The 27,460-nt window shown below is 54.1% G+C and overlaps 1 non-coding gene across 1 annotated transcript; it reads left to right on the forward strand.

Moving 5' to 3' along the window:
- The first annotated feature begins 12,499 nt into the window (after positions 1–12,499).
- TRNAS-UGA lies at positions 12,500–12,581 on the forward strand. The gene has a single exon. It is a non-coding gene; the product is annotated as a tRNA-Ser (tRNA).
- The last annotated feature ends 14,879 nt before the right edge of the window (positions 12,582–27,460 follow it).

Below are 27,460 nucleotides of genomic sequence, written 5' to 3' on the forward strand. Positions count from 1 at the left end.
ATCACATCCTGCTACCAAGGACTGTGACACTGGGAAATGTGCGTGAAATAGTGGATGGTTTTGTTGCAATGGGATTCCTTAACTGTGGCAGAGTGATTGATGGCATGCCTATCCCAATTTTGGCCCTGGGCTGTCTTGCAAGAGAATACATCAATAGAAAGGGGTACTTCTCTGCGGTATTGTAGGCACTTCTGAATTACCGAGGTCGTTTCCTGCTATTGATGCAAGGTGGTCAGGAAAGGTGCATGATGCATGCACCTTCAAGAACCCTGGCCTGTACAGAAAGCTGCAAGCCGGGACTTTCTTTCGAGACCAGAAAATTCCAAAGGGGGATATTGAAATCTCCATAGAAAGCATACCCTTTATTCCCATGCACAGGAAACCTGGACAGCAGCAAGGAGCATTCAACAATAGGCTGAGCAGGTGCAGAATGACCATTGAATGTGCATTTGGCAGATTAAAAGGGCACTGGTGCTGCCTTTATGGCAGGTTAGACCTCAATGAGGAGAATATTTCCATGGTCATAGCAGCATGTTGTGCTGTGCATAATATTTGTGAAACTAAGAGGGAAACATTTCCCTAGGGTTAGAGCATGGAGGTGGATCCCCTGGCAGCTGATTTTGAGCAGCCAGATATCATGGCTGTTAGAGGGGCACAACGGGGGGCTATTTGAATCGGAGGATTTGAAGCAACATTTTTCTGTAGAGCCCCCGCTGCACAGGGGAATGGGAAGCAGATGGAAACACTGCTAGTCTTCTAGCATATAATGAAATAAAGGACAGTTCTACCTCACATAGCTGGGCAACATTAAATCAAAATGAGCACTGACCAGAGCTTTCCTCTCCTGTATCATGTGCACCAGAGCTAGAGTGTGGAACTGGCTTGAACCCTTCAGGGTTGAGAAGAGGTCCTGGCTTGCCATGGTACAGGATGACCCTCTCACCTGTCTCATCTCATCCTCCAACTCTACTTCCTCATCCACCACTTCATCCTCAGGGTCAGGGCTGTCCCGAGGGGGGGCAAGTGGGGCAATTTTCCCCAGGGGCTCCTGGCCCCATGAGAATGTCTGAGGCTCCCCCCCAACCCCTCAGCGTGCTGTATCCAGGAGCAGCCCTGGACAGCACTTCAGCGGCGTGGCTCCAGCGGGACCTGAGCTCACAGCCCCGCCCCCTTACCATGCGGTTCTGAGCAGGAGGAGCTCAGGTACCCGTTGGAGCCACAACGCTGCAGCACTAGCCAGGGCTGCTCCTGAGTTACCCCCGCCTCTCCCCTCTTTCGGAGCCTCAGCACGCTGCATCCAAGAGTTGCCCTCGACAGTGCTGCAGCAGCATGGCTCCAGCGGGACCTGAGTTCCTCCTGCTCAGAGCTATGTAGTAAGGGGGCGGGGCTGCAAGCTCAGATCCCACTGGAACCATGCTGCTGCAGCAGGTTTACCTGAAAGCAGCTAACAGAAGTGTTCCTGTTTTTAACACTCAGATGCCCAACTCCCAATGGGGTCTAAACCTAAATAAATCTGTTTTACCCTTTCTATGAAGCTTATACAGGGTAAACTCATAAATTATTCGCCCTCTATAACACTGATAGAGATATGTACAGTTGTTTGCTCCCCCAGGTATTAATACAAACTCTGAGTTAATAAATAAAAGTGATTTTATTAAATACAGAAAGTAGGATTTAAGTGGTTCCAAGTAGTAACAGACAGAACAAAGTAAGTCACCAAGCCAAATATAATAAAATGCACAAATCTATGTCTAATCAAACTGAATACAGATAAGATCCTCACCAGTTCCAGAATGTTTCCTTTTACAGACTAATCTCCTTTTAGCCAGGGTCCAGCAATCACTCACACCCCTTGCTCCCGTCCTTTGTTCCAGTTTCTTTCAAGTATCCTGGGGGGTAGGGAGGCGCTCTCTTTAGCCAACTGAAGACCACCATGGAGGTGTCTCCCAGGGATTTAAATAGACCAGGGGTCAGCAACCTTTCAGAAGTGGTGTGCCAAGTCTTCATTTATTCACTCTAATTTAAGGTTTCGTGAGCCAGTAATACATTTTAATGTTTTTAGAAGGTCTCTTTCTAGAAGTCTGTAATGTATAACTAAACTATTGTTGTATGTAAAGTAAATAAGGTTTTTAAAATATTTAAGAAGCTTCATTTAAAATTAAATTAAAATGCAGAGTCCCCTGGACCGGTGGCCGGGACCCAGGCAGTGTGAGTGCCATTGAAAAATCGGCTCGTGTGCCACAGGTTACCTACCCCTGCTATACACTAAAAATGACTCAAGAGTGGGAAGAACGTCCAAATGGAATTATCTTCTATATCTTCATAAAATAGTTACTTTTACTTCCTTTTAATTATGGCAGATATTCCTAAATTCATCAGTGCTGTAATAGGCATTTTATCAGTCTGGGTTAGTTCATTGTTATTTGTCGACATTGTTATTTTTCAGTGGCGCTGGCATGGAGCTCATGGAGGGTGGGTGCTCAGCACTTCTGAAAATCAGCCCTGTATGTTTGTTGTAGGTGCAAACCCCCAAAGTGAGGGACAGGGAGAGTGTAGGGCAGGGGTAGGCAACCTATGGCACGGGTGCTGAAGGCGGCACACAAGCTGATTTTCAGTGGCACTCACACTGCCTGGGTCCTGGCTACCGGTCTGGGGGGCCCTGCATTTTAATTTAATTTTAAATGAAGCTTCTTAAACATTTTGAAACCTTATTTACTTTACATACAACAGTTTAGTTCTATATTATACTTATAAAAAGAGACCTTTTAAAAACATTAACATGTATTAGTGGCACACAAAACCTTAAATCAGAGTGAATAAATGAAGACTGGGCCCAGCACTTCTGAAAGGTTGCTGACCCCTGGTGTAGGGCCTCACTCTACCCCTGTGGTGTTCCTTGGTGGAAGGAGTCAGCGTGGGTAAAGTTTTTTGCATAGATTTTTACTGCTCCGTTTTAGAGAGACATTGTTCAACCTATGTTTAAACTAACATCTCTGTCTCGCGTGAGTACAAGGTACCAGGATCAGTCATCAAGTGAGGAGTCCCTGACCACATGGGTTCACTAAAGCAGCACTGACGGAGAGCTGGGGCAGAGCTGGAGGGCCCCAGGAATCTCTGTGGAAGCACAAGGCTTTTATGTTCATGTCTCTTTGCAATCAGGAATTCCCCTCAGATCTGTAGGGCTCGGGGGTCAAATCCCTGCTTCTTCTAGCAGTGGGTAAATAGCATCTTGTGTGAGAGATGACTTTAGAGGAACTCTGAATGGAAAGCAGGGGCGACTCTAGGAATTTGGCCGCCCCAAGCAGGGCGGCATGCCGCAGGGGGCGCTATGCCGGTCGCCGGTCCCGCGGCTCCGGGGGACCTCTTGCAGACGTGCCTGCGGAGGTTGCGCTGGTCCCAGGGCTTCCGTTGACTGTGGAAGGTCCGCCGGAGCCACCTGCCGCCCTGGGGTCTGGAGCCGGCCCTGATGGAAAGACTGACAGTTTGCCTTCATGCAGCTCCCCTCATGCTAGTCTTTCTTCTACAGTTCTGGTGCATGCTGGGAGCAAGAGAACATGTGACAGAAACACTTTGAATGGTGGAGATCCATACCAGCATAGTGTAGGAGGCTACTACAATTTAAAGCAGCCCCAAGGCTCCCCTAAATTATGCTGGAGGCCACACCAGTCTCCACTATGCCCAGGATCTGTCTCACTTGAGGATTTAGCCCATGATGTTCACATGTGTGGTCAAATAGGCAAATAAGTTTACCCATTATCATTCTCTTTATAGCAAGTACTCACTGTTAATCAGCTTGTGTTACCATTGTTATTTCGTTGTGTATGCCACTCATACCAACAGGTGAAGGCGGGGGAATTATTGAGTGAGAACAGTAAATGATGTCCCAAAGTCTGGCCATTAACATCCATTGTTGTACAGAAAATTGTAAAATTATTTCAAAACAGTGTGAAACTGCGAAGCTATTTAAAGATGACTTGCTATGCTAGAAAACGAAAAAGGAGGAGGATCCTGGGGTGAAATAAATCCATACTCTTATGTAAATTGTCATCTCTTTTTCAGGTAGGAAATGTTCTCATCTGTTTGTATAAGTGCCTCATACAGTGGAGTCCTGATCCTTAATTGGTGGCCTCTACGTGCTACTGGAATACAAAAAAAAAAATAATAATAATAATACAGAGCTTTGCAATAATATTCTAAAGTTCATGCAGAAGATTGTAACAAACATCCCACTGAGATCCCATAATTCCACACAATCCAAATTCTAAATCCAATCCCAGTCAGAGTCAAAAAGTCCCCTGAGTAGGAAATGTGTCTGATGGATTTCTGAGGAGTTCTTTTATGATACTTAGGAGCTTTGATACTATAATAACGAGGGCCTTCTATCTGTCAAGGAGGCACAGGCCGGCAGTGAGAGTGGCTCAGAATGCCTCCCAGAGCTCCACAGGGTGCAGGAGGTATGCACCTATGGCTACCCCTTCATGGAGCACAACACACTCCCCACTACATGCCAGTCACATGAGCCAGAACACGGGAAGGGACACGGCTCTACCTCCGCACAACCTCCTCTGGGGCCGTGTGCAACTTCAGGGGTGTATGGAGAGAGCTGTCCCGGTGCTCTCCCCAGAACAGGTACTGCTCTTCTGCCAGAGGTGAACCAGGGTGCACAGGCTCCCAGTATATACCCCCAACCCTTATGCACCTATGTAAGAGCCTTTCCGAATCTAGCTCGGATTGTTCAGTGGAAATTTCAGGGTCATTATGATCCTTATCATGCTACAATTGACGTGCACAGTAAAAGCTTCTGACTTCAGTGGCTGTCAGATCGGGCCAAATGCTGTGTTGACCGACACTCCACTGAAATTTCATTAACTTGGGATGGCATAAACCAGCATTGACATTTAGCTCATGATAATTTACAAGCCAAAACACACTATCTTGCTGCACCAGGAGTTACATTTTCTTGCTCATTTGTTGGTGCTTCCATTTGTTCATTGACTGATGCACCGAGGAGATGGCTCTAAAATCTGATACCATTAAAAACGTACACCATGCGTAAGGATATGAATATAAATATTTTAGAGGGAGAAAAAAGATCAAGCTCAAAGCAATTTGCCAGTCAGAAGTAGGCATCAATACACATTTCCACTTGAGAGAAAAGTTCACAGTACACAGTCAACACGCATCCTTTATTCCCAAACACAATCCTTCAGGATATTATATGTCCCTACAGCTTTGTTTAATGTACAAGAACCAACAAATGTCACCCAGTTTCTTAATGTGATACTGATCCAGATCAGATTAGTTTTTATCAACATCTCTGCCACCCTTGTCAAATCCTCAGTTGTTGTTTCAAGTAAATGCTGTTGCTGACAGCCTCTTTGTAATAACAAAGCTTTGATAGCCTTTAAAGGTGAAATGAACAGTTTTAAAACAAAGACAATTGCTTCAGATTCCAAATCTGATTCCAAATCAGGAACAGAATGTATCTGCAGACTTACCTATGGAGAATACTCATAGTTTAAAACAAAACATTTGAAAAGCAATTCCTTCTTCTCTAACCTGCCAGCCCCTACAGTCAGGATTCTGGGCCAAATTCAGACCTGTAGCAAGCGCTGCCCCTTGTTCTAACTTTGCACTTCAGCAGCTAACAGCACAGACATCTAAATCAATGGTGCGAATTCAGGGTAAATAATCTGGTTCACATAAAACAAGCAGGCTAAAGTCTTGCCCATCCTTCATACTAGATGGGATTTTTCTGAGGTTCTAAACAGATGGAGGTGACTCTAGTGTGAAGTTAACCAATCAAAGACATTCAGTAGGCACCAGAAAGAAACAATGTGCTCTTGAGAGTTTAAGAGCCAAAGTGGGACAGTGCCAGGGCAAACGGGTGTGTTTAGGATCCACCTACCTTATTGTACTTTACTTATTATACATATAAGAGGTGTAGTGGATAATCTGACCCAGTAAAATAAAGCCAGCCCCTGTTACGGAGAAACTGCAGTGAACTTAGGAGAGAAACCCCACAACAGAGCAAATCATTGTTAAGGGACTCCACATCTCATTCAACCACAGAGTACCTAATCCTCTAGTACATTATCCTGTGTTAACAAACTCCCATGGTTTACAGCAGGTGCATGATGCACAGATTAAGAAACAGAGCTGGTTGAAATTTTTCAGCCGAAATTTTCTACCACTGTAAAATGGGGTTTTGTGAAAAATTGAACTTTTCAGAAGGAAAAGTTTCAGTTACTTTTCCCCCCTTTTTCTTTGGTAAATTTAAAAAAAGAAACAAAAATTGTTTAGTTTTGAACTGAAATTTCAGATTCTGACAATCAAAAACTTTTCAAATTTTTGTTCCCTTCCCTTTTTTGCCATTAAATTCAATGATCATTAATGATGCCATTAAATGCAATTATTACTTATTAGCCAAGATGGTCAGGGATGCAACCCAGTCCTCTGGGTGTCCCTAAATCTCTGACTGCCGGAAGCTGGGACTGGATGACAGGGGTGTATCACTTAATAATTGCCCTGTTCCCTTTAGTCCCGCTGAAGCATCTGGCACTGGCAACTGTCAGAAGACAGGATACTGGGCTAGATGGACCATTGGTCTGACCCAGTATAGACATCCTTAAATTCTTAATATTCATTATGATTAAAGTTTGGGAATGAGGTCATGATGCGTATCTTTCTTTTCATCATTTTTCTTTTTACCACTGTGCAACTTTTTGAATGGATAGAGTTGAAGAGACAGTTTCATTTTTCGAAGTGCCAACATTTTTCAGATTGTGAAAATTGAAACCAGCATTTCACTTTGAAACTAAATGAAATGAACATTTTGAGTTGAATTGGACCAAAGGAAATTTCATTGGGTTTTAGAAAAAAAGTGAGAATTTTTGATGGGGAAATAAAGTTTTTATTTCTATGTTTATATTTTATCAGCTCTATACATAGGAAGCCTTGTGCATGATTACATCTATCCCTTAGTCCCTCATTAGCTGTCTTCACAGCATAGGCACTCATCACTGTTAGCAATTTTGCAAGGAAATCCAGAACCGAAGAATTTTAATTTATCAAGAGTAATAATTAGGATCAAATCATTAGCTGGCATAAACTAGTGTAGCTTCAATGGACCTACACTGAATTTACACCAGCTGACTACCTGGCCCAACATCTGCAGTGATAGTCCTACAAGAAAAACTTTTATACAGGCAAGTTCTGCTATAAAGTTAATTATCCAAGAATCCCTATCTGAATATGAGGAAAAAAAATGGATTGTAACAGAAGGTAATAGATTAAATGAAAACCTCTCCCAGACAATTAAAGCCAAACCTGCTTTATTCTGCACCAAAGCTTTAAGTAGGAAGGTGTGCAGCGTTGTAAGCTAGGCACTGCTCTAACTCTCCCATTTGCACTGTGCTGTGTCAGCTAATGTCATAGCTTGAAATCCTGCCCGCCTGATTCGTTAGCCACCACTATTATCATGCCAAATGGGAAGTTGTTAAGTATTCACTTATTAACAGCCAATAACATTTGTTGTTGTTTTCACACAAATAAACATACTGGCAGCTGGGTTTACTCTCAGCTTTGCTGATTCACTGACCAAGGAAAGTCATTGTCTGGTCAATGTCTGTTTATAGTTCAGTCTCTCCACAGCCATTTTAAATTTCATCTCTTGAACCACCATCAGAATCCAAGAGATCATTTAAATGCCATTTGTGGTCTGGATTTAGAAAGCCATGCCACACCGTATGTTTCCATTTGTTATTCTTTAAAAGCTAAATCAATGAATAGCCAACTGTAATCAAGCAGAACATTTTTTGATATGGGATTTTTAAATGAACTAAAAGCTTACTCTCAAATTAAGAATTGTACTTTAAACAAGCATTATCAACATCTAAAGCCCTGATCCTGCAAACACAATTATGCACAAATTTAACTTTATTCCTGGAAGTAGGTCTATTGTCTTCAACGGAGTTGGTCCCATGTTTAAATCAAGCATGTGTGCTCGTGTTTTCAGGATTGGGGACAATCAACACAGACTATGGTACAGCCCATGGGTCAGATTCACCAGTCCAGGTGAGCTGAGGTTGGCACACATCTGGACTGAGTGAGTAAAGGTAGTATTAATTTACATTTTGGTTAAAAATAAAAATAAATTAATGGAGATATCCTATCTCCTAGAACTGGAAAGGACCTTGAAAGGTCATTGAGTCCAGCCCCCTGCCTTCACTAGGAGGACCAAGTACTGATTTTTGCCCCAGATCCCTAAGGGGCCCCCTCAAGGATTGAGCTCACAACCCTGGGTTTAGCAGGCCAATGTGCCAACCACAGAGCTATTCCTCCCACCTTTGAATCTCAAATCAGAAAGCCCCTGGTTTCCAGCACAAGCTAGAGCAGCTTCAGAACTAAGTATCAGAGGAGTAGCCATGTTAGTCTGGATCTGTAAAAATCCAGAAAGAATCCTGTGGCACCTTATAAACTAACAGACATATTGGAGCATAAGCTTTCGTGGATGAATACTGTGACAAAGTTCTTCCTCTACCTTGGTGGGTCCTGCGCTTATTGGCAGATTTGCTTGTCTCATAGATTCACCCTGTGGGTCAAGAAACAGCCCAGAAGACCTTCCTCTCTGGTAGAAGCCACAGTCCAGGTCAATTCCTCCTGGGTTTGATCAGGAGTTGAGAGGTTTGAGGGGAACCCAGGGCCGCCCTCTACTCCAGGTTCCAGCCCAGGGCCCTGTGGATTGCAGCTGTCTATAGTGCCTCCTGGTACAGTTGCACAACAGCTACAACTCCCTGGGCTACTTTCCCCATGGCCTCCTCCCAGCACCATCTTTATCCTCACCACAGGACCTTTCTCCTGGTGCCTGATGATGCTTGTACTCCTCAGTCCTCAGCAGAATGCCAACTCACTCTCAGCTTCTTGCACATCTCTTGCTCCCAGTTCCCTCACTCCCACTCCCCCTGGCCTGACTGGAGTGAGCCCTTCTATAGCCCCAGAGGGGCTTTAATTACAGCCAGGTGCTTAACAGCCTCACCTGACTCTTAGCAGGTTAATTGGAGTCAGGTGTTCTCATTAGCCTGGAGCAGCCCCTGCTCTGGTCACTCAGGGAACAGAAAACTGCTTATCCAGTGGCCAATATATCTCCATTCTACTACTCTGCTGTGCCCAACTGGCCTGGGTCTATCACAATACCCCCTTCGTTAAACGCAGGCGTCTAGCTTATGCTCCAATATGTCTGTTAGTCTATAAGGTGCCACAGGACTCCTCAGAACTAAGTTACTCTAGTTCTATCATGACATAACTCCATTGAATCAGGCCCATGATGTTAAAACAAATCACAAGATGCAATAAAGAGGTTTGTCCAAAATATGGACAAAGTGCTTCATGTGTGTACGTATTGTGATTCAGACCAATGTTGGGTGTCAACATTTCCTTTACATTTATTTTTAAAAATTTTTAAACCCCCAAAGCACTCAAAATTGAAACAAGACATTTTGTCAAATGAAACAAAAACAATTTGACAATTTTTCAATTTGCAGAAAATGTTTAAAAAAAAATCATTTTCTGTTTGACCCAAAATGACTTCCTCTGCCTCCGTTTTTCAGCATTACCAGTGAAATGAAAAAATCTGTTATTTGCCCAACTCTGATGTTTAGTCATCTCATCTGGGTGCAGACTCAACACCATGTGACCTGGATGCTCAATGACATGCCACAAATAATGAATAGCCAAAGATCTAGTCTCAGGAAATAGTGTTGCCAAGTCTCCAGGATTGTCCTGGAGTCTCCAGGAATTAAAGATTAATCTTTAATTAAAGATAATGTCATGTGATGAAGCCTCCAGCATGGACTGACCAGGAAGTCTTGGATCTGATCGCTTGTGGGGCGATGAGTCTGTGCTTTCAGAGCTGCGCTCCAAAAAATGGAATGCAAAGACCTACGAGAAGGTCTCCAAAGCCATGGCAGACGGAGGATACAGCCGGGATACAACACAGTGCCACGTGAAAATCAAGGACCTGAGACAAGGCTACCAAAAGATCAAAGCAGCAAAGGGACGCTCTGGAGCCCAGCCCCAGACATGCCGCTTCTACGAGGCACTGCATTCAATTCTAGGTGCGGCTGCCACCAGTACCCCACCACTGACCGTGGACTCTGACGATGGGATAGTGTCGACGGCTGGTTCCTCGGAGACGTTTGTGGACAGGGAAGATGAGGAAGCAAATGAGGATGACGAGGCAGTCGACAGCGCTTACAACGCTGATTTCCCCGACAGCCAGGATCTGTTCATCACCCTCACTGAGCTCCCCTACCAACTCTCCCCACCCATTAACACGGACCCTGAATCAGGGGAAGGATCACTCGGTATGTGCTTTAAACATATAAACATTTATTTTTAATGGAGCGGGAATAGTTACTAGTTGAAAAGAAGGTCAATATATAATGGGGATAGAACAGAAATCCTCTTGGGAGATCTCCGAGAAGCTCTCCTGCAGGTAATCGAAAAGCCTCCGCAGGAGGTTCCTGGGGAGAGCTGCCTTATTGGGTGCTCCGTGGTAGGACACTTTTCCGCGTCAGGCTATCATCAGGTACTCTGGGAGCATTGCCTCCACGAGCATGGCAGCATAGGCCCCTGGCTTGTGCTGGCTTTCACGCAGCATGCACTCTCTATCTCTGTCACTGATCCTCCTCAGGGTGATCTCGCTCAGCGACTCCTGCATTGAATTAGGGTAATGTTAGTATTGGGTATGCTTCACTGTTCCTTTGCATAACAATAAGCATCCGTTTACAGCCACGTGGTGGAGGCTGCAGAGGGGCAGCATACAGGGATCTTTCCCGGGGACAGCCGCGAGGGGGTGGAACAGGGGCAGAGTTTATGCTTTCCGGATTGCCTTCAGCAGGAGGGCACTGCTATACAGTACGTTTTAAGCAGCCAAAAGTCTACAGCTTACCATGCCTGCCCGCTCCACGGATTCTGCTGTCCTGCCCCGCTTGTCTGATCTCCAGTGCAAGACCACAGGCAATGAATGTGAAGGCTGAAAACTCGAACTTGTCCTGAGTGCGCGTGAGATAGGTGCTGTGCATGGTCTTGTTCACATAGACAGACTAGACTATGTTCATTGTTCGCAAAAATGTATCTTTGTAAGGAATTCACTTCCTTTTTCCCATCACACAGCTGCAACTGTCTCCCGGCCTGCCACAGCATCCCCCTCACAGAGGCTGGCGCAGATTAGGCGGCGAAAGAAAAGGACACGGGATGAGATGTTCGCTGAACTTATGGGCTGCTCCCGAGCTGAGGCGGTCCAGCAGAGCCAGTGGAGGGAAAACATGTCGCAGTACCAGTGCTCACACAGCGAACGGGAGGACAGGTGGTGGCAGGAAGACCAGCAGGCGACTCAAACGCTGCTTGGACTAATGAGGGAGCAAACGGACATGCTCCAGCACCTTGTGGATGCTCTGCAGGACCGCAGGCAGGAGGACAGAGCCCCCCTGCAGTGTATCTGCAACCGCCCTCCCCCGCCACAAAGTCCCATACCCCCCTCACTCAAAGTGCCAAGAAGGAGGGGCGCCAGGGGCCGTGAAAACTGTCACTCCACCCCTGCAGAGTGTTCAAGTACAAGAAGGCTCTCATTCCCAAAATTTTAATAAGTCCTTTCCTTCTAGCCTCACCCAAGCCTCCCTCCCAGTTTCATCCCCTAACTGTCTAGTTGGTTATTAAAAATAATTTTCTGTTAATTGCTGTTTCCGTCATGTTCTTTTAGAGAAGACGGTGTTTGAGGTGTGGGGGAAAGGTCTTGGTTATTGGTGCCAAGAAAACCAGTGCTCTGAAGGAGACTGAGGAAAATCAAAGGTACCGAGAAGGGAGCTAGGGGGGAAACGTTTCGGACTTCCAGAAGTGACGGGCTCTGACCAATTAGTGGCAATAGATACTAACATAAAACTGAAACAAATCAGAGTGAACCAATAAATTATCATTCCTGACTCAGGGGAAAAGGCTGGGTGGGGCCATGTGCCAAGGCAACAGCAAACGGTTCATAATCTGTAGTCATTTGAATGTGATTTATTTTTTCACTAACAAGTTTCTCTGAAGTGGTGAGAAATCCAGGGTCCAGGGGAAGGGAGCCATGGCCCATTCGCCTGTCGGACAGTCCGGTTGTGGCTTAGTCCTGTTTATACATAGAGAAAAGAGTCCAATACAAACAGTTTAATCCAGCGAGAAAGTCAGTCCATTGGCGGATAGAGCCGGGAGCTGGTGGGGGGCAGAGCTGGATTCTACCTCACTGTCTGACCTCTCCCTGTCTCGATCGTTACAGTGTGGAGAGGAACAATGACAGACCCCACAGGAGGGTGCTGGTTTGGTGCTTAACCACATGGCGAAGGAACGAGAGCCCCAAATTCCCCCTGGTGCTTTGGGAGCCAGGTTTGCTGTTTGAATTCTGCAGTTCTGATGACATCAGGCCTGGGCATTTCTCTGGCCTTAGGGGGCTGCTTTGCTCACAGCTGTGATGGCTGAGTGGCTAAGGTGTTGGACTTGAAATCCAAGAGGGTTTCCCTGCACGGGTTCAAATCCTGATCACAGCAAGGCCACTGTTTTAGCCACAGCCCGTCTAAGAGGCCGGGGTGGCTGAGTCTCCCCCAAACAGCCGCCCATGCAGGGGGGAACACTGGGGATGTGGGGCGGGTCACCCCTCCGTGGGCCCATTGTCATCTTTCGAGTGCTGGAAGCGAAGCTCCAGAGAAGTGGGGGTCCAACCTGCCCCCCTTTCCGCTCTGCCGCTTAACCCAATGGCCTGCTCTGCCTCCTCCCATCCCCTCTCCGCCTCTTCCCCCAAGGCCTGCGCCCCACCCCCGCTGGGCCTTTTCCCCCGAGCCCCCTCCCTCTTTCTGCCTCTTCCTGCCCCTGCTCTGCCTCCTTTCCCAAGGACCCTCCCCACTCCCCGCTCACATAAGGTAGGAAGTGATGGGTGCTTGGCCCCATGGCTGCCCCCCTTAGGGGAAATGGGCACAGAGGAGAAAGCAGCAGGTGAGTGGCGTCTTAGATCATAGAACTGGAAGGGACCTCAGGAGCTCAGCTAATCCAACCCCCCGCTCAGAGCAGGACCAATCCCCAGACAGATTTTTACCCCAGTTCCCTAAGTGACCTCCTCAAGGATTGAATTCACAACCGTGGGTTTAGCAGGCCAATGCTCAAACCACTGAGTTATCCTCTTGGGGGAAGTGAGGGGCAGGTAGGGGGTCATGGGGGAGGGGGCGGAGGGCAGTGAACAGCAAGTGGGCAGGGCCTCGGGGGAAGAGGATGAGCAGGGGTGGGGCCTCTGTGGCCGGGCCATGGTCTGGGCACCGGTGGCCCCCCAACTTTTAGGGGTCACTCATCTGAAACCCAGGATGAAATTGACATGGGTCTGAGTCTTGTTGGGGCTGAGGCTACATAACACCTTTACCTTCGGGGCTCTACCGGGGCATGAAGCCCCCAGACACAGCCAGAGACAGGGCAAGGGGCCTCAGCATGGGAGAGAGTCAGGCCCAGAGCTAGCCGAGCGGGGCAGAGAATATTCTTCATTCTGGTTAGTTACACGTCGCCCTTGCTAGAAATTCTTCCTGTATTTTCTCCAGTTCACTCCCTGACGCTGTATCTCTGCCCCGTTCCCCTGTTTGTGCCATTGAATTCTCAGGTTCTGTCAAATAATAGCAGCAATCCCGCCATAACACAGCAGCCTGAAATCTCAGCTCTCCCCCTCCCCTCGCGCTAAAGAGAGAGAGGAGACCCAGGCAGCCAGTTTCTCTGGGACAGAAGACAAAGGACAGAGGCTTGTGGGAAGATGATATCGGATGCTTGGCTGGAAAGAGGGGGTGTCTGGACCGGGGAGAGAAAACAGCCAGAGCCCCCATGGATGCAGGAGAGACCTAGCTGGACTGTGGACTGCAAAGAAAGGCATAACAAGAACCAATGGCTGGAAGCAGAAATCAGAAAAATTCTCATTGGAACAAGGCAGAGATTTGTAAGAGGGAGGGTGATTCATCACTGGAACAAGCTGCCAAGAGAAGTGATGGATTCTGCATCTCTTGATGTCTTCCAATGAAGACTAGAGGCCTTTGGGAAGGTGCTTTAGTCAAAAAGAAGCTATTGTGATACACAGATGGGCTAGGATATGCAGGGAGTCAGATTAGATGCTCTAATGGTCCCTTCTGGCCTTAAGGCTACTAATTTATGAAAAACTGATGTTTTATTGTGTAGCGGCTCCATCCACAGACTGAACAGTCATTGAGTGCGGTGGTCCAGGGGAAACAACTCAAACACCCAACGAGGCTGGCCAGGGGCAGGACATCAGCTTTGAGGGGAGGGGTGGGTGTGGCAGTGACATCACAAAGGCCTTTTGCAGGAACTCGGCCTATTGGGCAAAGGTGGTGGGGAGGGGGTGACCTCACAGAGAGAGAGACCCCGACATCAGCCGGGCAGGACCGAGGTGCAGGGCCAGGCCAGTCTCTGAGACCCCGCCCCCGGCTTTGCTGCCGCAAGTCTCCTTCGCGAGGTCTCTCCTCGAGGGCTGAGAGAGAATTAGGATTCACGGCTGTGAGCATGAGGAGGAACCTCTGTGGAGTTTTCTCCTTTCCTGCCACTGACTGTGCCGAAAACAAACTTCCCTTTGACAAGGTGTAGTGAGTGGGTGTGGCTCCCCTCCTGCCCAGCAGAGGGAGCTCCCTCCCAGACACCCAAGTGGGCAGAGCCACCACCACCAGTCCCCGCCCCCCGGAAGTCAAGGGGCGGGACAGGAAGTAGAAAAGCCGGCAGCCAAAGCTCAGTCAGAGCCCAGCCACCGGCGGGAGCTCCTGACTGGGAACCCTGCAGGCCTGAGGCAGCTGCCCTGACTGGCCGGAGCTTCCCTGCACCCGCTACGACGAGGAGCCGCCGGAGTCTCCCCGTGACCGGTACCCGGGAGAGCCGCCCGAGCCGGCCTGGCCGGACTTCCCGGAGGAGCCGCCGGACCTGCCACCAAGCCCTGGGCTGGAGGAGCCTATGCAGGTTGACTGGCCTGGAGCGGGCGCCCCGGACGAGGTAGGCCCTGAGCGGGAAGGTGGAAGTAGCCCGGGGGTAGCCGACCCCTGTCAGGCTGCAGACGCAGAGGTCCCAATGTCCGTGTGTTGCGGTCAGGACCCCACTGACCAGCGGCAGTGATAGCTGCTGTCAGGGCCCCGGGCTGGGACACAGAGGAGTGGGTGGCCTGTGTCCCCCCTGCCACCCCACTCACAGGTGGCAGTTTTCCCCCTCACCTAGGTGTAAGGACCTGGGCCTATACGCCTACTGTTAGTTTGCTGCTCAGCCCCTGCTCCAAAGGGCCTGAGCTCATTGCACTGTTTGCTGCTCAGCCCCTGCAACCAAGGGCCTGAGCTCATTGTACTGTACTGCTGCTCAGCCCCTGCACAGAGGGCCTGAGCTTTCTAACGCTATCTACTGTCGTCCAGCCGGTCCAATAGGAGACGAGGAGTGAGTCGGTGTGGCTCCCCTCCTGCTGAGAGGAGGGTCGAGCCCCGGCTCAACCGATTACACAAGGTAAGAGGCTGAGAGAGGTTTGGAACCTGTTCAGTCTGATCCACCTGGCACAGGCAGCATTCTAGGCCCAGGAAACACTGGCTTCAGGTGCCAGAATTTGATTTCCTACCTAGGATTTGATGGTTGGAATCCCTGGGGACATTGGGGTTTGTCCTTTTTGGTTTCCCTTTTCCTCTTTCCTCCCTCCTTTCTCCTCTTCTCTTGCTTCTTTTCCCCCTTTCCCCTGCTTCCCTCCCTCTACCAAGGAGGGGTGTGTGGAGTGTGGGCGGGGGAGGGAGGTTGCTCTCATTGCGGGAGGTCCTCACCAAGAGGTGGGGCTGGATCTGAGAGTGATCTCCTCTGATGGTGACCTGGGCCGTCCTTTGGCACATCTGGTGAGATCCCTCAGCCTCCCGCCCCTCAGAGTCTCAGTGCTGATTGGCCGAGCAGGGGGCTATCGACAGTGAGGAGACTCCAATGTACAACCAATCCTAGGTATGGGATTAATCTTGCTGCTTCTCTCTATTAATTGTCTTTTAGCAGGTCATGATTTCCTCTAATGTTCTAGGTCTTCTAAAATACTTGCTGAATAGTTACTATGAACCACTGTTGGTCTGTAGCTCACTTGAGAGCCTGCACCCCTTTCTGCTCTGCCTCTTAACCCAATGCCCTGCTCTGCCTCCTCCCATCCCCCCTCCGCCTCTTCCCCCGAAGGCCTGCGCCCCACCCCCTGTGATAGAGCTGTTCTGGCGGGACCCAACTGAGAGTGCCAAATCAGGACCAATTGCTCAAACAGGGCAGTCACAGCCCTAGGCTGGGGTTTTTCCACCTCTAAGGCAAACCAAACCAGCCAGACAAAAGGGACTTCGGTCTCACCCCACTGGCTAACCACAAGTCACACAAGCAATTTCCTTAGACACTCCAGTCTCCCAGTATCACCACCAGTGCACTCGTCCTGGGGATGAATGATTATGAAAACCAACACCCCAATAAAAGAAAAAGGTTCTCTCGATCCCAAAGGACCAAGCCCCAGACCCAGGTCAATATACACATCAGATCTTACCCACAAATCACGCTGTTGCCAATCCTTTAGAATCTAAAATCTAAAGGTTTATTTACAAAGGGAAAAAGGTAGAGATGAGAGGTAGAATTGGTTAAATGGAATCAATTACATTGAGGGCCAAGTTCTTAGTTCAGGCTTGCAGCAGTGATGGCATAAACTGCAGGTTCAAATCAAGTCTCTGGAACATCCCCTGCTGGGATGGGTCCTCAGTCCCTTTTGTAGAGCTTCAATTTGTAGCAAAGTCCTTCCAGAGGTCAGAAGCAGGATTGAAGACAAGATGGAGATGATGCATCAGCCTTATATAGACTTTTCCAGGTGTAAGAATCCCTTTGTCCTCACTGTGGAAAAACACCGCAAAATGGAGTCTGCAGTCACATGGACAAGTCTCTGCATACCTTGCTGAGTCACAAGGCGCGTCTGCCTTCTCTCCATGGGTCAATTGTGTAGCTGATGGTCCTTAATGGGCCATCAAGCAGGCTATGCAGAGCTAACACCAGCTTGTCTGGGATGCTTCCCCCAGAAGCACAGCACCAACTTGAAATACAGACAGCACAGAGCCAACATTTATAACTTCAACTAAAAATGATACAGACATACAGACAGCATAATTATAACCAGCAACCCATAATCTGGTTTTAGACACCTTAGATGACCCCCTTTACCTAAGATTTGGTGCCTCTACAGGACCTTGGTTGCAACCCATGTTCTATATGGTCCCAGTTTATATCAATAACATCACACCCCCGCTCAGCCTTTCCCCCAAGGCCCCTCCCTCTCTCTGCCTCTTCCTGCCCCTGCTCTGCCTCCTTCCCCAGGGACCCCCCCCCCCGCTCATCTAAGGTAGGAAAAAGTGATGGGTGCCTGGCCCGATGGCCCCCTGATAGCCCCCCTTAGGGGAGGCGCAAGCAGCAGGTGAGTGGCGTCTTGGGGGAAGAGTGAGGGGTAGGGGGCAGAGGCAAGTGAACAGCAAGTGGGCAGGGCCTTGGGGGACGAGGATGAGCAGGGGCGGGGCAGCAGGTGAGTGGCGTCTTAGATCATAGAATTGGAAGGGACCTCAGGAGCTCAGCTAATCCAACCCCCTGCTCAGAGCAGGACCAATCCCCAGACAGATTTTTACCCCAGTTCCCTAAATGACCTCCTCAAGGATTGAATTCACAACCGTGGGTTTAGCAGGGCAATGCTCAAACCACTGAGATATCCTCTTGGGGGAAGTGAGGGGCAGGTAGGGGGTCTGGGGGAGGGCAGTGAACAGCAAGTGGGTGGGGCCTTGGGGGAAGAGGATGAGCAGGGGCGGGGCCTCTGTGGCCGGGCCATGGTCTAGGTACCGGTGGCCCCCCAACTTCTAGGGGTCACTCATCTGAAACCCAGGATGAAAGTGACATGGGCCTGAGTCTTGTTGGGGCTGAGGCTACATAACACCTTTACCTTCGGGGCTCTACCGGGGCATGAAGCCCCCAGACACGGCCAGAGACAGGGCAAGGGGCCTCAGCACGGGAGAGAGTCAGGCCCAGAGTTAGCCGAGGGGGGCAGAGAATATTCTTCATTCTGGTTAATTACACGTCACCCTTGCTAGAAATTTTTCCTGTATTTTCTCCAGTTCACTCCCTGCAGAAGTGAGAGTAAGCTCGGCCATGCCCGTAGCCCTTTAAATCACCACTGGAGACCCCAGCCGCAGCCGCTGCCCCGGGGGCTCCAGCAACAGGGCTCGGGCAGCGATTTAGAGTGCAGGGCTCTGCTGTGGTAGCAGCAGCCGGAGTCCTGGGCCCTTTGAATGGCCCCAAGCTCTGGGGCTCACAGCAGCCTCCATAGCTGGTAGCTCTGGCAGTGATTTAAAGGGCCCAGGGCTCCCAGCCGCCTCTACTGCAGTCAGAGCCCTGGGCCCTTTAAATCTCGATTCAAAGGGCCTGGGGCTCTAAAAGCCCTGCCTCTTCCACCTGAGGGCCCGCCCTTTCTGGTCAAGGCCCCGCCCCCCACTCAGGACTCCCGCGTACCGGTAAGTCCTTGAAGTGACTTTCACCCCTGACTCTGTAGCGCTGCCCCGTTCCCCTGTTTGTTCCTCAGAATTAGCAGGTTCTGTCAATTCATAGCAGCAATCCCGCCATAACACGACAGCCTGAAATCTCAGCTCTCCCTCTCCCCTTGCGCAGGACTTGCTGCTAGCTGAACTGGAGAAAAAGTGTCAATGGGAGCTGCAGGAAGCAGCAGCCAGCCTATGCTGCTTCCCGCAGCCCCCATTGGCCTGGAACAGTGAACGGCAGCCACTGGGCACTGTGGGGCTCCATGCCTGCCGATGCTCCAGGTAAACAAACCGTCTCAGCCCGCCAGCGGCTTACCCTGAGCGACCCCTGATTGTGACTCTGGATCCAGACACGGCTCCTCCCCAACTCGGCCTGTTCGAGGATTGGAAAAGTGTGAGATGGGGACACACCTGGCAGAATCAGTCCAACAAGCCCGAGAGATTTGACTCTAGGGCCTGTGTGCTGGGTGATCCGCCGGTCCCGCACCTTTGGCATCCACCGCCGAATTGCTGCCGAAACCACGGGACTGGCGGACCTCCCGCAGAAACGCCGCCGAAGGCAGCCTGACTGCCGCCCTCACAGTGACCGCCAGGCCACCCCCACCCCGGCTTGCCGCCCCAGGCACGCGCTTGCTGCTCAGATCCCTGGAGCCGCCCCTGCATGGGGACAATCAGCTGGTCTTCTGTAGTCTCTGGTGTTCACCTCACTGTGGCCTGGGAAGACTCCCATCTGTCACTCTAGCAGAACCTCTTCTACCCCCTTAGCTCCTGGCCTCTATGATCCTGGAGGGTCAATTATCTCAGGGGGTCACTCAGGCCATTGTGAAGCCAGGTGCCTGTGGGAGCAAACAGGGCTGGGTCAATGTGTTAGGAGTCCATTGAACCTCCACACAGAGCTGTGGGAAATATAAAAATAAAGACAAAACCTCGCTTCTTAACTCTGCATAAAACATATTCCAGTTATGTCACATTTACACTCATGAGTGTATTTCTGGAAAGCGTTATGGGTGCAACGTCACAGCACTAATGAAATTTAGCCTCAGAAAGGTGTGGTGGGCGAGAAGGATGCAGCAGCCTCTCAGAATGTTTGTCGAAGTGGTTAGAGGCTCTCATCCAGAAAAAGGGTGTTTGAGTTTCAGGCTAAATGAACCTTTTTTTCCTATGCTCCACCAATGGCACCTTATGATGGGATGCTCTGTTCACCATGGGCTGGTGCTGCCTCCTGACTATCCTGAGGATTAGCTGTGTGTGGCCAATGCCCCTGCTTGAGGTCACACACTGTATCTCTGCCTGTCACTCTCAGGCTGCAGCCCCTCTCTCACTCCAGAAGCTGCCACTACCTCTTCGTGGACCTGGCCCTTTGGACAGGTCTCTATATTATTTTCCACTTCTGGGGCAGAGTCCTTCAAAATCTCCCATTCGAGAGGTATCCTGTGCCCTGATCCTTTGACTCCTGCCGTTGCCCAGGCAGGCTTCCAGGTCTCTGTCCCTCTCATGCCACTTCCCCAGTGGTGGGAGTGGAACCCAGGCCGGCCGTGTACTCCACGGGCCAGCCCAGCGAGTCTAGAACACACAGCCAAGGTCTGTTCAGTCTCCAGGGTGCGAAGGATTCACAGTGCCTGGAGGGGAGCTGGCTGAACACAGCGCACAGCTCTGTGTGTGAGGCACAGGTCCTGGGGGTGGCTCCAGATTGTATGTTGTTCTTCCTAATGAAACTCTTCTGCCCGTCTGAGTTGGCAGCAACAAGGGCCGGGTTCAGTCTGTAGGGGATCTATTTCAATAACACAATGTAAAACTGGCTCTGACCCCTACCCAGTGACCTGGGACAATTACATATCACCCCCCTAAGGGGCAAGACTTCCCCTTTAACAAGCACAGAGTCTGAGTGTAGCAAAATCCTATTAATAAAGGAGGGAAACAATGTGGCATCATGTTGGGAAAACACCACAAACAGGATTCATAACACAAACCATGAGCAAAAGCCCCACCCCCAAGAAAGTTTGGCAGTGTCCTTTCCCCGTCAGGGTCTAAAACTCGAGCAACCCAACAGTCTCCGCACACACGCAGTTTCTGTCCTTGGTCAGTGCAGTCTCCAGAGGTCAGAAGTTCCTCTGCAGAGTTTACCTCCCACCCTGGGTGGAAGCAGGGGAAGGTATGGGGGGGTGAGGTTGTGCATCTTACATGCTCCACTGCTCAGGTTGACAGCTGATTGTCACAACTCTCCAGGGGGTTCAGCTGCAATCTTCACCACCAGCTGCGCCTCTCTGCCAGCCTCTCTGCTATCCACTCCTCTCTGACAGCCTCTCTGCTATCCGCTCCTCTCCGACAGCCACCCTGCAATCCGCTCCCCTCCGTCAGCCACTCTGCTATCCGCTCCACTCCGCCAGCCACTCTGCAATCCGCTCCTCTCCGCCAGCCACCCTGCTCTCCGCTCCTCTCCGCCAGCTACCCTGCTCTCCGCTCCTCTCCGCCAGCCACCCTGCTCTCCGCTCCTCTCCGCCAGCCACCCTGCAATCCGCTCCTCTCTGCCAGCCACCCTGCTATCCGCTCCTCTCTGCCAGCCACCCTGCTATCCGCTCCTCTCTGCCAGCCACTCTGCTATCCGCTCCTCTCCGCATTCCACCCTGCTATACGATCCTCTCCGCCAGCCACCCTGCTATCCGCTCCTCTCCGCATTCTACCCTGCTATCCGCTGGTCTCCGTATTCCACCCTCCTATCCACTGCTCTCCGTTAGCCAACCCTGTCATCCGCTAATCTCCGCCAGCCAACCTGCTATCCGCTCCTCTCCATCAGAAGCCCTGCTATCCGCTCCTCTCCGCCAGCCACTCTGCTATCCGCTAATCTCCGCCAGACACTCTGCTATCCGCTCCTCTCGGTCAGCCACCCTGCCATCCGCTCTCTCCGTCAGCCACTCTGCTATCCCCTCCTCTCCGCCAGCCACTCTGCTATCCGCTCCTCTCCGCCAGCCACCCTGCTATCCGCTCCTCTCCGCCAGCCACTCCGCTATCCGCTCCTCTCCGCCAGCCACTCCGCTCTCCGCTCCTCTCCGCCAGCCACTCCGCTCTCCGCTCCTCTCCGCCAGCCACTCCGCTCTCCGCTCCTCTCCGCCAGCCACTCCGCTCTCCGCTCCTCTCCGCCAGCCACTCCGCTCTCCGCTCCTCTCCGCCAGCTACCCTGCTCTCCGCTCCTCTCCGCCAGCCACCCTGCTCTCCGCCACCCACCCTGCTCTCCGCTCCTCTCCGCCACTCCTATCCTCTCCTAGCTACCTGCTCTCTCCTTCCTCTCCCAGCCACTCCGCTATCCGCTCTCTCCGCCAGCTACCGCTCTCCTCTCCGCCAGCCACTCCGCTCTCCGCTCCTCTCCGCCAGCCACCCCGCTATCCGCTCCTCTCCGCCAGCCACTCCGCTATCCGCTCCTCTCCGCCAGCCACACAGCTCTCCGCTCCTCTCCGCCAGCCACCCTGCTCTCCGCTCCTCTCCGCCAGCCACTACGCTATCCGCTCCTCTCCGCCAGCAACCCTGCTCACGCTCCTCTCCAGCCACTCCGCTATTCTCCTCTCCGCCAGCTACCCTGCTCTCACTCTCTCCGCCACTCCGCTATCCGCCTCTCCATAGCCGCTCTCCGCTCCTCTCCGCCAGCCACCCCGCTCTCCGCTCCTCTCCGCCAGCCACCCCGCTCTCCGCTCCTCTCCGCCAGCCACTCCGCTATCCGCTCCTCTCCGCCAGCCACCCTGCTCTCCGCTCCTCTCCGCCAGCCACTCCGCTATCCGCTCCTCTCCGCCAGCCACCCTGCTCTCCGCTCCTCTCCGCCAGCCACTCCGCTCTCCGCTCCTCTCCGCCAGCTACCCTGCTCTCCGCTCCTCTCCGCCAGCCTCTCCGCTCCTCTCCGCCAGCCACTCCGCTCTCCCCTCCTCTCCGCCAGCCACTCCGCTCTCCGCTCCTCTCCGCCAGCCACTCCGCTCCTCGCCAGCTTCCGCTCTCTCTCTCCGCTCTCTCCATACCCTCCCTCTCCTCCTCTCCAGCCTCTCCGCTCTCCGCTCTCTCTCCTCTCTTCTCCAGCCACTCCGCTCCTCTCCGCTACCTGCTCTCCGCTCCTCTCTCAGCCAGCTATCCGCCTCTCTCCTCCGCCGCTCCTCTCCGCCAGCCACTCCGCTATCCGCTCCTCTCCGCCAGCCACCCCGCTCTCCGCTCCTCTCCGCCAGCCACTCCGCTATCCGCTCCTCTCCGCCAGCCACCCTGCTCTCCGCTCCTCTCCGCCAGCCACTCCGCTCTCCGCTCCTCTCCGCCAGCCACCCCGCTCTCCGCTCCTCTGCGCCAGCCACCCTGCTCTCCGCCACCCACCCTGCTCTCCGCTCCTCTCCGCCACCCACCCTGCTCTCCGCTCCTCTCCGCCAGCCACCCCGCTCCTCTCCAGCCACCGCTCTCGCTCCTCTCAGCCACACAGCTCTCCGCTCCTCTCCGCCACCCTGCTCTCCCACTCCTCTCTCCGCTAGCCACTCCGCTCTCCTCCTCTCAGCCACCAGCTCTCCGCTCCTCTGCCAGCCACCTGCTCTCCGCCGCTCTCCGCCAGCCACCTCTCCGCTCTCTCCGCTCTCTCCGCTAGCCAATCTCCTGCTCTCCGCCTCCTCTCCGCCCAGCCACTCCGCTCTCCGCTCTCTCCGCCAGCCTCTCCGCTCTCCGCTCTCTCCAGCCACCTGCTCTCCGCTCCTCTCCGCCCTTTCCGCTCCTCTCTCCGCTCCTCCTCTCCGCCAGCCACCCCGCTCTCCGCTCCTCTCCGCTAGCCACTCCGCTCTCCGCTCCTCTCCGCCAGCCACAGCTCTCCGCTCCAATCAGCCAGCCACTCCGCTCTCCCCTCCTCTCCGCAAGCCACTCCGCTCTCCGCCAGCCACTCCGCTCTCCGCTCCTCTCCGCCAGCCACTCCGCTCTCCGCTCCTCTCCGCCAGCCACCCCGCTCTCCGCTCCTCTCCGCCAGCCTCTCCGCTCCTCTCCCAGCTCCTCTCCGCCTTCCGCCTCTCCGCTCTCGCTCCTCTCCACCAGCCACTCCGCTCTAAGCTCCTCTCCCCCAGCCACTCCGCTCTCCGCACCTCTCAGCCAGCCACTCCGCTCTCTCCTCTCTCAGCCAGCTCTCCTGCTCTCTGCTCCTCTCCGCCAGCCACCCCGCTCTCCGCTCCTCTCCGCCAGCCACCCCGCTCTCCGCTCCTCTCCGCCAGCCACTCCGCTCTCCGCTCCTCTCCGCCAGCCACTCCGCTCCTCTCCGACAGCCACTCCGCTCCTCTCCGCCAGCCACTCCGCTATCCGCTCCTCTCCGCCAGCCACTCCTATCTCCCTCTCTCCGCCACCCTCTCCGCTCCTCTCCGCCAGCCTCTCCGCTCCTCTCCGCCACCCCCTATCCGCTCCTCTCCGCCAGCCACTCCGCTCTCCGCTCCTCTCCGCCAGCCACTCCGCTCCTCTCCGCCAGCCACTCCGCTCTCCGCTCCTCTCCGCCAGCCAGCCTGCTCTCCGCTCCTCTCCGCCAGCCACTCCGCTCTCCGCTCCTCTCCGCCAGCCACTCCGCTCTCCGCTCCTCTCCGCCAGCCACTCCGCTCTCAGCTCCTCTCCGCCAGCCACTCCGCTCTCCGCTCCTCTCCGCCAGCCACCCCGCTCTCCGCTCCTCTCTCCGCCACCCTGCTCTCCGCTCCTCTCCGCCAGCCACTCGCTATCGCTCTCCGCTAGCCACCCTGCTATCCGCTCTCCTCTCCTCTCAGCCACTCCTCTCCTCCTCTCCGCCAGCTCTCCGCTCTCTCCTTCCGCTCTCCACTCCGCTCTCCGCTCCTCTCCGTCAGCCACTCCGCTCTCCGCTCCTCTCCGCCAGCTACCCTGCTCTCCGCTCCTCTCCGCCAGCCACTCCGCTATCCGCTCCTCTCCGCCAGCTACCCTGCTCTCCGCTCCTCTCCGCCAGCCACTCCGCTCTCCGCTCCTCTCCGCCAGCCACTCCGCTCTCCGCTCCTCTCCGCCAGCTAGCCTGCTCTCCGCTCCTCTCCGCCAGCCAGCCTGCTCTCCGCTCCTCTCCGCCAGCCAGCCTGCTCTCCGCTCCTCTCCGCCAGCCACTCCGCTATCCGCTCCTCTCCGCCAGCTCTCTCCGCTCCTTCTCCGCCACTCGCTCCTCTCCGCTCCTCTCCGCCACGCTCTCCGCTCCTCTCCGCCAGCCACTCCGCTATCCGCTCCTCTCCGCCAGCCACCCTGCTCTCCGCTCCTCTCCGCCAGCCACTCCGCTCTCCGCTCCTCTCCGCCAGCTACCCTGCTCTCCGCTCCTCTCCGCCAGCCACCCTGCTCTCCGCTCCTCTCCGCCAGCCACTCCGCTCTCCGCTCCTCTCCGCTCTCCGCTCCTCTCCGCCAGCCACTCCGCTCTCCACCTCGCTCCTCTCTCCGCTCTCCACTCCTCTCCGCCACCCTCCGCTCTCGCTCTCTCCACTCCTCCGCTCCTCTCCGCCAGCCACTCCGCTCTCCCCTCCTCTCCGCCAGCCACTCCGCTCTCCGCTCCTCTCCGCCAGCCACTCCGCTATCCGCTCCTCTCCGCCAGCTACCCTACTCTCCGCTCCTCTCCGCCAATCCGCTCCTCTCTCCCGCTCCTCTCCGCCAGCCACCTGCTCTCCGCTCCTCTCCGCCACTCCGCTCTCCGCTCCTCTCCAGCCACCCGCTCTCGCTCCTCTCCGCCATCCGCTATCCGCTCCTCTCCGCCAGCCACTCCGCTCTCCGCTCCTCTCCAGCCACCTGCTCTCCGCTCCTCTCCTAGCCACTCTCCGCTCCTCTCCGCCAGCTACCGCTCTCCGCTCCTCTTAGCCCACTCCGCTCTCCGCTCCTCTCCGCCAGCCCTCTCCGCTCTCCTCTCCGCTCCTCTCCGCCAGCCACTCCGCTCTCCGCTCCTCTCCGCCAGCCACTCCGCTCTCCGCTCCTCTCCGCCAGACTCTCCGCTCCTCTCCGCCAACCACTCCGCTATCGCTCCTCTCCAATACCCTGCTCTCCGCTCCTCTCCACTCCGCTCTCCGCTCCTCTCCGCACCCTGCTCTCTCTCTCCTCTGCTCTCCGCTCCTCTGCCGCTCGCTCTCCGCCAGCCACTGCTCTCTCCTCCTGCTCCTCACCAGCCACCCTCCGCTCCTCTCCGCCAGCCACTGCTCCGCTCCTCTCCGCCAGCCAGCTCTCGCTCCTCTCCGCCAGCCACTCCGCTCTCCGCTCCTCTCCAGCCACCTGCTCTCCGCTCCTCTCCTCCGCTCTCCCTCCTCTCCATAGCCACGCTCTGCTCCTCTCTCCGCTCTCTCCTCTCCGCTCCTCTCCGCCAGCCACCCTGCCCTCCGCTCCTCTCCGCAAGCCACTCCGCTCTCCGCACCTCTCCGCCAGCCACTCCGCTCTCCGCTCCTCTCCGTCAGCCACTCCGCTCTCCGCTCCTCTCCGCCAGCTACCCTGCTCTCCGCTTCTCTCCAGCCACTCCTATCCGCTCCTCTCCATCCACTCTGCTATCGCTCCTCTCCGCCACTCCTCTCGCTCTCTCCAGCCACTCCGCTCTCCGCTCCTCTCCAGCCACCTGCTCTCCGCTCCTCTCCGCCACTCCTATCGCTCCTCTGCTCCTCTCCGCCAGCCACTCCGCTCTCCGCTCCTCTCCGCCAGCCACTCCGCTATCCGCTCCTCTCCGCCAGCCTCTCCGCTCCTCTCCGCCAGCCACTCCGCTATCCGCTCCTCTCCGCCAGCCACCCTGCTCTCCGCTCCTCTCCGCCAGCCACTCCGCTCTCCGCTCCTCTCCGCCAGCCACTCCGCTCTCCGCTCCTCTCCTGCACTCCGCTCTCTCCGCCCACCTGCTCTCCTCTCAGCCACCCTGCTCCGCTCTCTCTCCTCTCCGCTAGCTCCCTCCTCTCTCCGCTCCTCTCCCACTCCGCTATCCTCCTCCGCTCCACTCTGCTCTCCGCTCCTCTCCGCCAGCCACTCCGCTCTCCGCTCCTCTCCGCCAGCTACCCTGCTCTCCGCTCCTCTCCATAGCCCTCCGCTCTCCGCTCCTCTCCTTAGCCACCTGCTCTCCGCTCCTCTCCGCCAGCCACTCCGCTCCTCTCCGCCATCCACTCCTCTCTCCGCTCCTCTCCATATCCACTCCTCTCCGCTCCTCTCACTTACTCCTCTCCGCTCCTCTCGGCTACCCTGCTCCTCCTCCTCTCCATCAGCCACTCCGCTATCCGCTCCTCTCCTCCTTCATCCGCTGCTCTCCGCTCCTCCAGCCACTCATAAATCTCCATGCCACCTCTCTCCGCCAGCCACCTGCTCTCCGCTCCTCTCCTCCGCCTGCTCTCCGCTCTCTCCATCAGCCACCGCTCTCCGCTCCTCTCGGCCAGCCACTCCGCTATGCCACAGCTCTCCGCTCCACCCTGCTCTCCGCTCCTCTCCGCCAGCCACTCCGCTCTCCGCTCCTCTCCGCCAGCTACCCTGCTCTCCGCTCCTCTCCGCCAGCCTCTCCGCTCCTCTCCGCCAGCCACTCCGCTCTCCGCTCCTCTCCGCCAGCCTCTCCGCTCCTCTCCGCCAGCCACCCCGCTCTCCGCTCCTCTCCGCCAGCCACCCCGCTCTCCGCTCCTCTCCGCCAGCCACTCCGCTCTCCGCTCCTCTCCGCCAGCCACTCCGCTCTCCGCTCCTCTCCGCCAGCCACTCCGCTCTCCGCTCCTCTCCGCCAGCCACCCTGCTCTCCGCTCCTCTCCGCCAGCCACTCCGCTCTCCGCTCCTCTCCGCCAGCCACCCTGCTCTCCGCTCCTCTCCGCCAGCCACCCCGCTCTCCGCTCCTCTCCGACAGCCACTCCGCTCTCCGCTCCTCTCCGCCAGCCACTCCGCTCCTCTCACCT

The sequence above is a fragment of the Mauremys reevesii genome, linkage group 11 (assembly GCF_016161935.1).
Source record: "Mauremys reevesii isolate NIE-2019 linkage group 11, ASM1616193v1, whole genome shotgun sequence".
Taxonomy (NCBI): Eukaryota; Metazoa; Chordata; order Testudines; family Geoemydidae; genus Mauremys; species Mauremys reevesii.